We start from the raw sequence: 16437 nt of genomic DNA, 5'->3' as shown, positions 1-16437 counted from the left end.
AAAAGGTTATTGGTATTCATTCACGTTCCCAGGTGGTCTTTTGAACTATCCTTTGTATGACTTGTTCTATGTGAAGCTAGCAGTTGGATATTAAATATTAATCTTCTAAGAGAGGTTGTTTGGCTAATCTTTATATTGACGCCTTATACTACAATCTAACATGAAAACTCCATGAGATCCTACAGTAAACTCCATGAGACATAAGATGGGAGACTGGACACACGCAAGGCGTAGGAGATCGGGGAGGAAGTCTGGCCACCCTTCATCTATCCGAGAAGATGCAATCCAGCTATCAAACAGCTTTGCCCCGCTTGAGACGGACCTACCAGCCCAGGGAGTCAGCATGTATCCTGCGTGTATACCAACAGGCCGCCCAGTGGCATCCTCTCCAACGGCCACCATAGTTCAGCAGGTCACTTACCCATCGGATTCCATCACGACCACCATCAATGTAGGCAGCCCTATGGTGAGAGATTTTGGCCTGCCTACGATCTGTGGACCGACCAAGGTCACCCAGGAGCCCATGTCCATGACATCAACTCCCTTCTGCCCACGGTTCTGGCCAACTACTCCATTGACACCATCATCACTCACGTAGATTATAACGACTTTCATTTTAGGCGATCATTTTACACTAGCACAGGGAAGATAATAATTATCTCTTGCCCCCTCCCGTGCTATCAAAGGTGTCCGTAACGTTTCAGCCAACTCTTTGCCTTGAACAAGTACCTGAAGAAACTTTGCAACAACAGGAATCTCTTTGTGACAACTTTCATTTACTGTGGGAGCAACCAGAATGTTTTAAAAGAGACGTGATTCACCCTAACCGCACATGTTGATTTTGTCCATCCACACCAGACGTGATCAGGACACGCAGGTTGAAATATCAAGATGAACTCTGCGCCAACTATATTACATTGGGGACATTAAAAAAACATTCAACATTCATGGCAATTTAGCTAGCAAGCTTGCTGTTGCTAGATAATTTATCCTGGGACATTAACATTGGCTTTTATTCTACCTGAAACGCACAAGGTCCTCTACTCTGACAATTAATCCACAGATAAAAGGGTAAACCAAGTTAGTTTCTAGTAATCTCTCCTCCTTCAGTCTTCTTCTTCTTCTTTGGACTTTATATTGCGGTTGGCAACCAACTTTAAGGTGCATTACCACCACCAACTGGACGGGAGTGTGGACCTCAGTTCACCGTTCAATCACTCACGTGGGTATATGCTCCTAAAAACCAATGAGGAGATGGGAGAGGGGGGACTTGCAGCGCGTCAAGTGTCACAAATAGAACCAAGTTCTATTTTAGAGCCTGGCTACGCAGACGCTCGTTGACGTGTGCGAGCAGTGTGGATGCAATGATTGAATAACATGTACAGTTGAAGTCGGAAGTTTACATACACTTAGGTTGGAGTCATTAAAACTTGTTTTTCAACCTCTCCACAAATGTATTGTTAACAAACTATAGTTTTGGCAAGTCGGTTAGGACATCTACTTTGTGCATGACACAAGTAATTTTCCCATCAATTGTTAACAGACAGATTATTTCACTTATAACTCATTGTATCACAATTCCAGTGGGTCAGAAGTTGACATACATACACTAAGTTGAATGTACCTTTAAACAGCTTGAAAAATTCCAGAAAATTATGTCATGGCTTTAGAAGCTTCTGATAGGCAATTTTACATAATTTGAGTCAATTGGAAGTGTACCTGTAGATGTATTTTAAGGCATACCTTCAAACTCAGTGTCTCTTTGCTTGACATCATGGGAATATTAAAAGAAATCAGCCAAGACCTCAGAAAAAAATGGTAAACCTCCACAAGTCTGGTTCATCCTTGGGAGCAATTTCCAAATGCCTGAAGGTACCACGTTCATCTTTACAAACAATAATACTATAATAAGTATAAACACCATGGGACTACGCAGCCGTCATACCGCTCAGGAAGGAGACGCGTTCTGTCTCCTAGAGATGAACAGACTTTGGTGCGAAAAGTACAAATCAATCCCAGAACAACAGCAAAGGACCTTGTGAAGATGCTGGAGGAAACAGGTACAACAGTATGTGTATCCACAGTAAAATGAGTCCTATATTGACATAACATGAAAGGCCGCGCAGCAAGGAAGAAGCCACTGCTCCAAAACCACCGTAAAAAAGGCAGACTACAGTTTGCAACTGCACATGGGGACAAAGATCTTACTTTTTGGAGAAATGTCCTCTGGTCTGATGAAACAGAAATATAACTTTTTGGCCATAATGACCATCGTTATGGAGGAAAAAGGGGGAGGCTTGCAAGCCGAGGAACACCATCCCAACCGTGAAGCACGGGGATGGCAGTATCATGTTGTGGGAGTGCTTTGCTGCAGGAGGGACTGGTGCACTTCACAAAATAGATGGCATCATGAGGTAGGAGAATTATGTGGATATATTGAAGCATCATCTAAAGCCATCAGTCAGGAAGTTAAAGCTTGGTTGCAAATGGGTCTTCCAAATGGACAATGACCCCAAGCATACTTCCAAAGTTGTGGCAAAATGGCTTAATAAGGACACCAAAGTCAAGGTATTGGAGTGGCCATCACAAAGCCCTGACTTCAATCCTATAGAACATTTGTGGGCCGAACTGAAAAATATGTGCGAGCAAGGAGGCCTACAAACCTGACTCAGTTACACCAGCTCTGTCGGGAGAAATGGGCCACAATTCACCCAACTTATTGTGGGAAGCTTGTGGATGGCTACCCGAAACGTTTGACCCAAGTAACAAAATTGAAAGGAGGTGCTACCAAATACTAATTGAGTTTATGTAAACTTCTGACCCACTGGGAATGTAATGAAAGAAAGAAAATCTTAAATAAATCATTCTCTCTACTATTATTCTGACATTTCACATTTTTAAAATAAGGTGGTGATCCTAACTGACCTAAGACAGGGAATTTTTACTATGAATAAATGTCAGGAATTGTGAAAAACTGAGTTTAAATGTATTTGGCTAAGGTGTATGTAAACTTCCGACTTCAACTGCATGTGTAAATATATTTTGCAACACTTGTGCATGTAACGCGAGAGGTGTGGTCAGCATGTAAGCAACACAGAACTTGGAAAGCATAAGCAACTCCTGTTGAAATGGCGCTATGGTTGTTGTGAGTAACCAAATTTATGTTACTTTAACTCCACCTTCTGGTGAGTTTATACAAACTGTCATCTCCTACCATTCTGTTATACTGGAGACTGTCAGAAAACTTGTTTATAACGTTAATCATTTGGTTGTTATTCCATTGGTTACCTCAAGGCAGATTCCCCAGGGGCAGAGTGGCCCACAGTCATTGAATATAGGGCTTTCAAATGTTAGAGCAATCACTAGTAAAAGCTTTCTCGCGAATGACCTCATTACTGAGCTCAAAGTTGATTGCATGTTGATCACTGAAACTTGGCTGTCATCAGACTGTTGTTCCTCGAATAATTGAAGACTCCCCCTGGACTACAGATTTTCATACTCTCTCAGAAAATGGAAAAAGGGTGGGGGGGGGGACAACCTCTATTTTTACTAATACTCTCAGCTGTAAGGATATTTCATTTGGCGACTGTTGGTCTTTTGAGCATCATGCTGTACTGTTTAAATGTCAGCATCCAGTGCTGGCTATAACCATGTATCGGCCACCAAAGTCCTGCCACACTTTATATAATGATTTATCTGAATTGTGTCCTTGAGAACTATGATAAAATCATTGTGTTGGGCGATTTTAATATTCATGCTGAGAAAGAGACTGACTAAAAGGCCGTTAAATGTATGAATCTTTTGAGCACTATAGACTTTTCCCAACATGTTACTAGGCCCACCCATAACTGCGGCCATACTCTGGACCTGTTTATTACCAAGGGACTTTCTATTGACATATCCTCTATTGTTGATGTTGCTTTATCTGATCACCACGGTGTATTTTTTACTACCTTGTTGCCCATAGCACAGGGTAATACCGAACACATTATTAAGAAACACTATCCTACCTCTGAAGTTGCTACAGATTTTATGTATGAACAATTCTCCACCACCTATTCTGCCTTCCTCTTGTGATGATTTAGTTGATAACATTAATAGAAAATTAAGGGCAACCATTGATGCCATAGCTCCATTACATTTGAAAAGGGCCACATTCAAACAGAGAGACCCTTGGATGAGTGAGGAAATTAATAAATTAAAGAGAAATTACAGAAAGGCAGAGCGGAAGTTGAGAAAGTCAAAGTTGCAGGTCCATTATGATATTCTGAGAGAGCAACTTGGCTTATATAACAAGGCAATTAGAAATGCCAGACGTGCTCATTTTTCTAACTTGATCACTATTAATCAGAATAATTTGAGAGTGCTCTTCTCGACCATTGATGGCCTGATAAATCCTACCACCTCAAACCTATTTGAACTTCCCTCCACATCTAAATGTGATGACTTTGCGGCATATTTAAAAGATAAGATAATCAACAGTAGGCTGGGTATCAGTCAAGCAAAACCTGATGAGAAGTTTGATGATTTGTTCCCTAGCCTACCACGCAAAGGCACTACAGATGTATTTTCCCTGGTTGACACAGACATGCTCAGGAAAGTGATATTACAACTTAAGACTTCTACTGGCCTTCTTGATCCTATCCCCACCACCTTCTTCAAAACAGTGTTTAATAGCATATCTGAAGAAGGCAGCCTTAGTTAAAGTGGGAGATTATCTTAGAGCCAACCGATATGCCAAACAGCTCTCTGTCCTTGTTGTACTCTTAGATTTAAGTGCTGCATTCGACACTGTTGACCATGATGTCCTTCTGGACAGACTGGAGAGGTGGATTAGTTTGGGTCCGGTACTGTTCAGTTTATATATGTTACAAGGGGTAACATATGTAAACTGAACAGTACTGGACCCAAAATCAAACCTTGTGGAACGCCACATGTGATATGTATTTTCTCTGAGTTATGTTCACAGTATACGGTGACAGAGAAATCTTGACCAAATAAATAGGTCCTAAACCAATTTAGATCTGAACAGCACTATCAGAAAGCACAGCAAGGATGTTCACTGCTACACAGACGATACACAACTTTATATTTAAGTGTCACCAGAGAATTTTTGGGATAAATTATTAGACTGTATTAGTGATTTAAATACTTGCGTGGCTTGCAACTTCCTCCAACTATATCAAGACAAGTCCAAGGTACTTTGTTGTTGGTGCCAAAGCACAGAGCGCAAATCTGGCCGCACATATTAATTCATGGGCAATAAAGATAAAAAACCTAGGTGTGAGTTTTAGATTCAGAACAAAATTTCGAATCGCACATTAGGAATGTGACAAAAAAAAATGTACCACCTGAGGAACATTGCCAACGTGTGCAGTTTCTCTCTCAGGCTAGGACAGAGAGACTCATCCATGCTTTTATTACAAGCAGGCTTGACTACTGTAATGCTCTCCGGTCTGTTCTACCCAAGAAAGCCATTGGTCAACTGCAAAACATACAGAATTCTGCAGCACGGGTACCAAGATTCTTCAATTGGTTTTAAACTAATCCACGATTGTGCACAGCAATACATGTCAGACATGCTTTTAAGTTATGTACACAGTAGGTCCCTCAGGTCCTCTGGCACTGGCCTTTTAACTATCCAAAACCTAGGATCAAGAGGCTTGGAGAGGCAGCCTTTAGTTATTATCCCCCCAGCATCTGGAAAAGCCTGCCAGAGAACCTGAGGGGGGCCAAAACTGTGGACATATTTAAAAGAGATCTTAAATTGAATATTTTTAGCTTTTCTTAGGGTGCTTTTTAGTCGTTCAGTTTGTGTCATTCTTTTGTTTTTTATCTTGTGTTTGTTGTGTTGTAAATATTTCTGCTTTGTTTTTTTACATATTTTTTCCTATGAGGCACATTTTGTTGCATCCCATGTCTGAAATGTGCTGTATAAATAAAGCTTGATTTGATGATTTGATAAGATACATTTAATCTTATGACACATTTGACTTCTCTGAAACATGAAACACTCTGTCACGGTCGTCCTCCTCTTCATCTGAAGAGGAGAGGCGAAAAGGATCAGAGGACCAATATGCGACGTGGTAAGTGTCCATGGTAAATCTTTAATAAAGAAAGTACTGAACACTGAAAACTATACAAAACCAGTAAACAAAATAACAACCGTGAACCTAATGCGAGCTGCGCTGAAACAAGCCATCAACATAGACAATCACCCACAAACAAACAGTGCAACCCAGGCTACCTAAGTATGATTCTCAATCAGAGACAACTAATGACACCTGCCTCTGATTGAGAACCATACTAGGCCGAAACATAAAAGGTCAGAAAATAAAGGTCAGAACGTGACACACTCACCCACTTGCACTCACTCACATACTGTACATCTACACTATATACATACTTCCTCTGTTTTCACTTGACTGACTTCGCAGTACATACACAGCACATGCACACGGGTACATAATTGTCACGCCCTGGCCATAGAGAGGCTTTTATTCTCTATCTTGGTTAGGCCAGGGTGTGACTAGGGTGGACATTCTAGTTTCTTTATTTCTATGTTGGTGTGGTTCCCAATCAGAGGCAGCTGTTCGGTTTTCCCTCTTTGTTATTTTGTTTGAGTGTTTTGAGTATTACATTTATCATGAACACTTACCACGCTGCACCTTGGTCTCCTTCTTCATCCGACGACAGCCGTTACAATAATACATTTATTTAGTGAATATACTGTATCATGTGTTGCCCTCTGCTTCTGTCGAGTGCGTCCAGCACTTGACACGATTTGTTCTAACTAATTGCATCACTGGGAGATTAAGAATATAAACAGTGAACACTGACTTGAGGATAAAGAACGTTACAACAGATAAAGGGCTCTATTTCTGGCTGGCGCTAAGGAAGCACAAGTGTCAAATTCACGTTAATTTTTCTATTTCGTCATGTAAAAACTGGTATTCTCCAGTCATAACACGAGGTTTGTCAATTTACCTGTCTAACATCAGCTCGCTTGAACTGAGGTGGGAGGGGTGGAAATATTTGAGGTGTGTCCTTAAAAACAAGTGCAAATGTGACCATTTCATAAAGTGCTAATGGGAAGTTTCAAGACCCATAAAAGTGGGTTTTAAGGCTTTAATCTTTTGTTTTAATGCTTCTTTATAGAACCGTAGGAAAGGTTATTTATAGCACCATACAGGTTCCATTTAGAACCTCATGAGCATAGTTATTTTTTTACTTCAAGAAAGGGTTCTATTTACAGTAGCACCAAAAAAGGGTTCCGCTATGGTTACAAGCTAAAGAACCCTATTTGGTACTATTAAGCACAATTTTTTGTGTGTGTACTGGGAGCTAGTTCAGTGAAGAACCATCTCCAAGGACCACATGCAAGGAGAAACCGTGTGGAAAACCACAGTGAGATCACTTTTTGAATGAAAGGTAGAAGTGAATGAATACTGTATAAAAGAGCTCTGGCCTTGGACAGTGGTTATAGCATACTCCGTTATTCGTTATTCATTATTCTAATCGAAGACAAATCCATACTGAAAAACCTAATCAAATATTTATAGTATAGCATCATGGAGTGTGAACCATACCACCACCATACAATACAAGAAGTATAATAGGGAGATATTCTCACACTTGGAAGAGCTCTCTTCTTCGCTAACTGGGGTTGCCATGGAAACATGATGGGCAAAAAAAGAGGATGGTGGTGGGTGGGCAGGGAGGGGTAGTGGGCAGAGAGTTTTGCTGATATAAATGACAAGAGGTTTGCTGATATAAATTCGTATCATGTTGAGGTCATATCTTGTATATTAGGGGTTGAAAATACCTGTTTGACTGGAGAGAGAGAGAGAGAGAGAGATGCATGGGTTTGTCAAACAAAGCAATGGGGGTCTTTGTAATGAATGGGAAAATACAGTGCATTCAGACAGTATTCAGACCCCTTCCCTTTTCCCACATTTTGTTACGTTACAGCCTTATTCTAAAATTGATTAAATATTTGTTCTTCTCCTCATCAATCTACACACAATAATACCCCCATAATGACGAGGCGAAAACAGAAATACCTTATTTACATAAGTATTCAGGCCCTTTGTAAGAAACTCGAAATTGAGCTTAGGTGCATTCTGTTTCAATTAATCATCCTTGAGATGTTTCTACAACTTGATTGGAGTCTACCTGTGGTAAATTCAATTGATTGGACATAATTTGGAAAGGCACACACCTGTCTATATAAGACCAAGCATTGAGGTCGAAAGGAATTTTCCGTAGAGCTCCGAGACAGGATTTTGTTGAGGCACAGATCTGGGGAAGGGTACCATAGTCATTCTTAAATGGAAGAAGTTTGGAACCACCAAGAGGTGACCAAGAACCCAATGGTCACTCTGAGTTCCAGAGTTCCTCTGTGGAGATGGGATAACCTTCCAGAAGGACAACCATCTCTGCAGCAATCCACTAATCAGGCCTTAATGGTAGAGTGGCCAGACGGAAGCCACTCCTCAGTAAAAGGCATATGACAGCCCGCTTGGAGTTTGCCAAAAGACACCTAAAGGACTCTCTCTGGTCTAATGAAACCAAGATTGAAGTCTTTGGCCTGAATGCCAAACATCACACATGGAGGAAACCTGGCACTACACCTACCGTGAAGCATGGTGGTGGCAGCATCATGCTGTGGGGATGTTTTTCTGCGGCAGGGGCTGGGAAACGAGTCAGGATCGAGGGAAAAATGAATGGAGCAAAGTACAGAGAGATCCTTGATGAAAACCTGCTCCAGAGCACTCAGGACCTCAGACTGGGGCAAAGGTTCACCTTCCAACAGGACAACGACCCTAAGCACACAGCCAAGACAACACAGGAGTGGCTTCAGGACAAGTCTCTGAATGTCCTTGAGTGGCCTAGCCAGAGCCCGGGCTTGAACCCGATCGAACATCTCTGGAGAGACCTGGAAATAGCAGTGCAGCGACGCTCTACATCCAACCTGATAGATCTTGAGAGGATCTGCAGAGAAGAATGGGAGAAACTCACCAAATAGAGGTGTGCCAAGCTTGTATGCTGACTTCAAAGCTGATTGACAACAAAAACTTTATTCATTCACTTATTCGGTCTTTGTCTCACATCTCTCCCAAAGATGATCTATTGCCTGAGCGAACTGGCTGTGTTCCGACAGGCCGCCCCACTCTAGCCTTGTGAATGACGATATTACTGGTTAAAGAGACAGCACACATTTGTATAAAATAGGCTATTTGTATGCAAATATACAATAAGGAAGGGAAACAGATTGTTTGCTATCTGTAGTCCCATGGAATCAGCCAAAACAAGCTCAATAACTCAATGCAGGCACACACATTGTGTGTATTGTGGATATGCCTAGGCTTCATCTTGATTTAGCCAGTATATCAATATAGATTTTTAATTCAAATAAATTATTACCATTATGTTGTTATGTAGATTGGTAAATACAAAGTAAAATTGATTGTATGAAATGTTGAGGTAAAAAAATTGTAATGTAATGATAACTCAAAAGATGCCCAGCGATTGAACAGAGCAGTAGCTGAGCTTAACTGTTTGGATCAAGTGCCATTCTGTGACTTTGGCTAATATGCCTTCTTTTTTTTCCAGTGATATTGTTTTGGTATTGTTTTGGTATTGTTTTGGTATTGAGTATCGTAATGGAATCGAGTATTGTGATACTATACCTGGTATCGGTATCAAAGTAAAAATTCTGGCATCGTGACAACACTACTTTTTTGTGATTTTTATTTCACAATCGACATTCAATTTTAAACTATGATTGGCCATCTGAGAACTTTGTTAAGGGAAGCTGAGGTAATCAGTCCCATTAGCTGCTGGACACACCACCTCATCACTGATGGGAGATACTAGCTATAGCTGTTAGTTGAAGGTGTGGCCTGGGTTTTCAATCAACCATCTCACTCATACTGTATATGCTGTTGCAAAACTGGTTGAAAATACATAATTTCAACCAGTTTTGCCGTTGCTAAAAGGATACGGCAAGATGTTGATAATCTTTGCCAAGCTTTGGTAGTGGACATATAGAGGAGTTCATGTAATACTATTTGTAAAGATACATGTCTTAATCTTAAACGTTTCCTACCTACAGGTACCTTATCGCAGTAAACTGGTCAATGTTAAACATATACGTTTTTTCAAAAACTTAGTACAAAAGGAATGTGCACACCTACATCTCTCAGCACCCATGACTATAGTTAGTAATAACCTGTGGTCATAGTATGCCACCTATAGCATGTCCTGTCACTCTTCCTGTGGGTGGGCCCCTGGTGAGAAAGAGGCTAGTCAGTTCAGTCTTTGGCCAGAGAAAGTTGGTCTGTGTGATTTGGTTCACTCGGCTCTCAGCAGCGCGACATACATCATCACTTTGTACACCAGGAGTGTCCGTATAGCTTCTCCCCCCTGGTGCGTGTGTGTGTGATGGTGTTCAATGGGATATTGTTCAGTCATACCCCAGCAACAGACAAGGAAGCAAATGAGCAGGAACAAGTGCAATGATTGCTGCTGAATCTGCCATCTCTACAGAAACACAACCCCGACACTACTGTAGACCATATGGTGCTTTGATGAAACCTCTTCTCTCCCTCCAAGAGAAAAACAACTGAAACTGCCTGTGCTCCATTGGCAAGACAGTGATCCACGCTCAATAAAAATAGTGTGAGGGGAACACTTATAATGGCAAAAACTTCATAAACAACCAAATATTCTGTCCAAATCAACTGTTCATATTATTCTACAAGGTAAAGTAGACTGAGTTAACTATTTTACAATGCTACATTTTCTTCTACCTTCTATTCTGTTTTATAGCTGTTTAGACCTGTCAAGGCAAAACCCAGAACTTTTGTTTGATGTACTTTAGTGGAGCAGGTGTTTAGTATGGCTATGACTGGTATGGTGAGATCATGAAGCATACAAATATGCCAGCCATATCCTTCTTCCTGTCTCATAGCGTGTGTACCAATAGTATCTCCTTTCTCTCGAACGGTGTACTTGTTCAGTTCCCTTTATGGATTTGAAGGGATGTGACTGGTATATGGAAACTTCCTCTAGCCCATGCCTACACCAATCCACGCTTTACAATTTGTGGGGAGTAGTGAACGAGTGCACACTTCAAGAGGAAGGAGAACTTGTTGGGACTGAGCCACAGTCTGTTGTCGTAAAGCCTTCCAACAGGAGCTACAGGGTACAGGTGACCCAAAACGGTTTAATTGATGTTAGCAATCGAATTCTCCCACTCGACTGTCCCTTGTACCAGGTGGGCTTGGTAGGGACTCTCCATTTGCAGAGCCTGAGTTTAATGGAGGAATCAGGGCCAAACAAGAAGACCAAGAAGGGGGCCAAAAGGAACTAGGCCAAGGTATGGTCTAAGGACTGACTGTCATAGTCGCCCCAAAAAAATCCTACAGATATAGAACACGGACACAATGGCATCACCACATACATTTAATTAGGCTTAGTTATACAACGTTTTGATCTAAGAGTGGATCTTAGTCTGTTGATAGAAAATAAAGTCCTACTGCAAGTTCCCCAGATGTGTGTTGAAGAGATGTGGGGATACACAAGCTTGAAGTATGGGAGGTAGATAGATATCAAATGATATCTCTGGCAATATTAGGAAAACATTTCCCACTTAGTAGAGCTCATAATACTTTCCCCTTAAACAGGAGACAGCAAATAACCAAGGGGACCAAGAGTCATTTGACATGAGTTGGAGCTGCTACGACAACTGTCAACTCTTGCTCAGCCTCCTCTTAGTTCTGAGGAATTTTCTATCAGGCCATGGTCACGTCATTAAATCTGTCTCGTGGCCGAATCGACCGTCACAATAGCACTTGGCAGCCAAGAGAGCTGCTCCCTCCCTACCCAGCTATCTCTGCACAATGATTCCCAGTGAAGCAGGAGTTCAAAAAGAGAAGACAGTGTGCATAATTGCTCCACTTTGAACCCTCAGCTAGCAAGCTAACACACACACACAGTACCAAATACACACCAGCCTCCCATCACGTGCATTGAAAAGCTGCAGGTCTCTTCAACGCAGGTCCCTCTAGCAGCATACAGTACAGTAGTCAGCCGCCTCCAATACAATGTGCCTCTCTCCCTTGGATCCAAATAACGGACATTTCTCAAATTATTGAGTGACTAAGTACAAATGTTGCTTTGAGCACATGTTTCAACCAAGCACAGGTCCTTAAGATCCATTGGTACAGTACAGTTCACTGGCTTTTACTGTACAAAGACTCCCGATTGAAGCTTCTGTTTTCATCAACTGTGGGCAGCAGACACTTGTGAACATATTGATGTAGAAGAGTCTAGAATAGGTTCTACTGAGCTAGACTTTCAGACCAAACAGTTAGCAGTTAGTCATCTTGGTAAGTGGTGCATGATAGCACCTTCATATGGACGGTAATGTTGTTAGCTGGTAGATGTCCCCATGCTGTGTTAAGAGGCACCCTGATCAGGTGGTGAGATGTCAGACAGCACAGCCAGTAACCCTCCCTAACAGACCTGAACACCATCACACAACACATGGTGTAGCCAGAAGGAGCCTATGCCCTGTCTGCCCTCAGACAGAGAGCCCAGCTGCTCAAGGCATTGCTCAAATACAGCCTCCATAGATTAAACATGTCTGATTGTGTCTATCATAACATTGGCATTATAATGGGTATCACCATTGGTATGAGTATGAATGGCTGGTGTGAATATAATGAGTTCTATATAATGTCATTGGTATAAGTATGATTGATGCTCAGTCTGTAATATTTAAAATAATGGCTATAGGTTCTTAACTTGTTTTAACATTTCAATAAATAAACAATTAAACAACGCGTGCTAAGATGGATATAAATATTTAACACATAACACATACAATAAGTATCAAGGACTTACACCCTAAGGCAACACTAACAGTAGACACCTTGTGTCGATGAATGGCAATAACACCTGCAATCATAAAGAGATAACATGTCTTATTCTAGACAGATATACCCAAAGGTGGTATCTATTTGTGACTCTGAAATAATCATGATTTAGATTAACCCATGTGACATAGCACCTTTCCAGCTTTTCTATCACTCCAAGTCACTATTGTGTTTCAGTGATCCATTTCATCTCTCGGTTCAAACACACGGACACACACACCACAACATGCTGGTCAATTCCCTTTCTCCTCACTTGAACCAAAAACGTTAACTTCAAGACCTTCCCCCGGCACTCAACTCTGCGTTGCTATGGAATATTCATCAGTACAGCGTGAGAATGCCCAAGACTCAATGGGCTTCAAAATGACCTCAAAAAGTTCCATAGCTGAATCTAACTCTGATAGGTACTTCAGATTTCAAGTAGTTCTCACAGGGGGACATTCAGAAGGCCAACTGGTGTTCTTTTGTGATGTATCGAAAAAGTGCACTCAGTAAACGGAAGCCTATTCAAACTAGAAAGTTTGACTGAATAGCCATTGTATGCTACAATATAGAACATTAGTGACTGAGTGTCAAATTCTCACAGGAGGGTTTTGGGCTCAATCCCCCCAAAAGTAATCCAACTACGATCTACTTTTTGTTCGGGTGATAAGAGGCTTTTGACTCCTTTCTACATGAGATGAATGGGGTTATTGGTCCTGTAAAGTGAGCAGAGAAACAACACACAATGGGTGTGACTTCAAAACAGGAAGGAGGGTGGTTTTGATGGTGTTTCATGAAGAAGGATAGAGCTTAATTAGATGAATCTCTATTCCCAGTTAAATATGTTAGCCTATAGAGGAACTGCGTCTGTTTCTGGTCCTGTATGGCTCAGTTGGTAGAGCACGGCACTTGCAATGCCAGGATTGTGGGTTTGAATCCTTGGGCCACCTATATGCAGTGGTGTAAAGTCCTTAAGTAAAAATACTATTTAAAGCATTACTTAAGTCGTTTTGGGGGGAATCTGTACTTTACTTTACTATTTATATTTGTGACAACTTTTACTTCACAACGCAGAATTAACAATGAGGACAGACTCTAGTAGCCTATGCTATAGGTAGAGAGGGCAGACAAAATCCAAGTTGCCTCAGTACCTGTTCACCACATAATGTGATCTAACGATACATTAATATAGCGCCTGGTAGGGCCTACTGTAGCCTACACTATATGCTGCTATGGTCAGCTTTAAATCTTAGGACAGATCTCGGATGTCTCATGGAGGATGGTCATGCTTGCATGGCACATGCAGTTTTTTGGTGTGTTGATTGATTAGAATATTTCACTTTTCGTAGGCTAGCACCTGCATCTCCAGCTCTGCACGGTCAATAACATCTATCCTTTCCCTGCTCTTAAGACCAACTTATCATCGTGACTTTTAAATAGGCTTTTGCTCCTGTAAATCGCTCTGGATAAGAGCATTTTCTAAATCACTAAAAAGTGAAATATAATGCAATAATACCATTTCTATATAGCCTACCAATGAGCAATACATAGCCCCTAGTAATATACAAGGTACGATCTAGGATTGTTCATGTTAAAACATAGTCAATACTATGTCACATTCTTCTTGACCTGTCAAACTTTGCTTTAGATTGATAATGTGCAGAACAATAGAGCATGGACTACAGATGAGGTGGGAGTGGTGACAACTTGTGCATGTGCTTATAAACAATTGATTCAATATTACATTTATTTGTAATACTAATAAGCCTACTCTTCCAGTATGTAATATAGCCTGCTATTGTATGCAATAGATCTTCTAAATTCAACATATTTTTTCAAATGGAAAATAATCTATTTGTAGGCTATTTCCATAAACGGCATAATTTAGCCAAATAGCATAGAAGGCTACAATGTTAAAACCTACATCGATATGGAGGTAAAATTGTATTGTACAGTTGCTATAGACCTGTAGGAAAGGCACTATTAAACCATGTGAATAACGGATTAGCCAATTCTATATTGATGCACAAGTATTTCTGATAAAACTGGCATGCTGTGACAGTGAGTAGCCTAGCCTAAAACAGCAGAGTTAATTTCTTACCTGGTTGCATTGTTAAAGTCGGGAAGTGAGGAAACGTCGCGCGTCGGTATCCCAGGTGGAGCAGGTGTGAACTGTCCTTGGTTCTGAAATCTAGATCAGATTGGCAGGAGTGGGAAATTCCTCGACATTCTTGACCACATAGTTGTGCTCGAAATTCCAAGGCGCTGAGTGTAGGATATAGTTGGCTATTATGACTTTAAACGGACACACTGACCAGAGTAGATAGCAAAGTATGAAGTTATGTAATTCAAAATGCTCCTAAATATCTCGATCTGCAAGCGCTCTTCAAAACCAGAATGGACAGTTCTGAACGTTTGAGTTAATTCTCATTAGTCAATTTAAACATCACGTGCCATTTAATAATGCGATTATTACATTCTTGCTTCATGTATTTCCAATTAAATGCCTTCAATGGCAGAGAGAGAGAGAGAGAAAGAGAGAGAGAGAGAGCGAGCGATAGAGATATCCTTCTCTGTATGCGAGTTCATCAGGTCAACTTCGAAACAGACGCACCACCCCCTGACTGATATGCTCTGTTGTCTCGCGCGCAAATTGCTTGCTGTGTAGCAGTTGTTCTTGGAATGTAGCCTGCACTGGGTTATTGTTATGCACAAAGTACTATTTGAAATTTGCCATAATAATCTACTTGTCTTGGATCTATACAACTGTACATATTAATGAATGTCCTTTATGGAATACCTTTCCAATAAATTAATATCTAGGCATATTCCCATCTCAGGAAATCCGATATCCACCAAATGCTTTTTTGTACATATCTACTTCAATTTGTTTTTAAACTACTTTTCGTTTCATAATTGCATCATTGGGAAGGGCTTGTAAGCAAAGTGCATGTGACATTACAATTCGATTTGATGACACACTGTACAATACTGTCTATTATACTGTAAGGTTTAAGACTTGCTGCCACTCTAATCTGTCCCCTGTGCTGTACATTCTAAATTGTTTGGGCACTATAACGACATACGAGTTAAGTTGGGACTGCTCACGGGTGCAACAAATATAGCCTCTTACAAGGCACACCTCAAAATATGTTAATGAGACAGAAACAACATTACCATGCACCCACTAGTAGTTAAAAGGTTTTTGGTGCTCCGAAGATACGGTACGGTACTCTGTGGTGTGGAATTACAGTACCATTAGAAATGCAGCAATTTTAACCAAATGATGATGCATTTGGTGAAAATTGCTGCATTTCTAATGGTACTGTAATTCCACACCACAGAGTACCGTACCGTATCTTCGGAGCACCAAAAACCTTTTAACTACTAGTGGGTGCATGGTAATGTTGTTTCTGTCTCATTAACATATTTTGAGGTGTGCCTTGTAAGAGGCTATATTTGTTGCACCCGTGAGCAGTCCCAACTTAACTCGTATGTCGTTATAGTGCCC

The 16437-nt window shown here is 40.9% G+C and overlaps 1 protein-coding gene across 1 annotated transcript in view; it reads right to left on the bottom strand.

Moving 5' to 3' along the window:
* LOC139370877 (metabotropic glutamate receptor 2-like) overlaps nt 1–15285 on the bottom strand; it is a 63334-nt gene extending 48049 nt beyond the window's left edge. Inside the window, exon 1 of the mRNA XM_071110731.1 lies at nt 15028–15285. The gene's annotated coding sequence lies outside the window, so the exon portion shown is untranslated. The remainder of the gene's footprint in view (nt 1–15027) is intronic.
* Between the last annotated feature and the right edge of the window lie 1152 nt (nt 15286–16437).

The sequence above is a fragment of the Oncorhynchus clarkii genome, chromosome 17 (genome assembly GCF_045791955.1).
Source record: "Oncorhynchus clarkii lewisi isolate Uvic-CL-2024 chromosome 17, UVic_Ocla_1.0, whole genome shotgun sequence".
NCBI classification, from domain to species: domain Eukaryota; kingdom Metazoa; phylum Chordata; class Actinopteri; order Salmoniformes; family Salmonidae; genus Oncorhynchus; species Oncorhynchus clarkii.
Note: the sequence above shows the minus strand (reverse complement) of the source record. Positions and strands in the feature narration are given on the sequence as shown.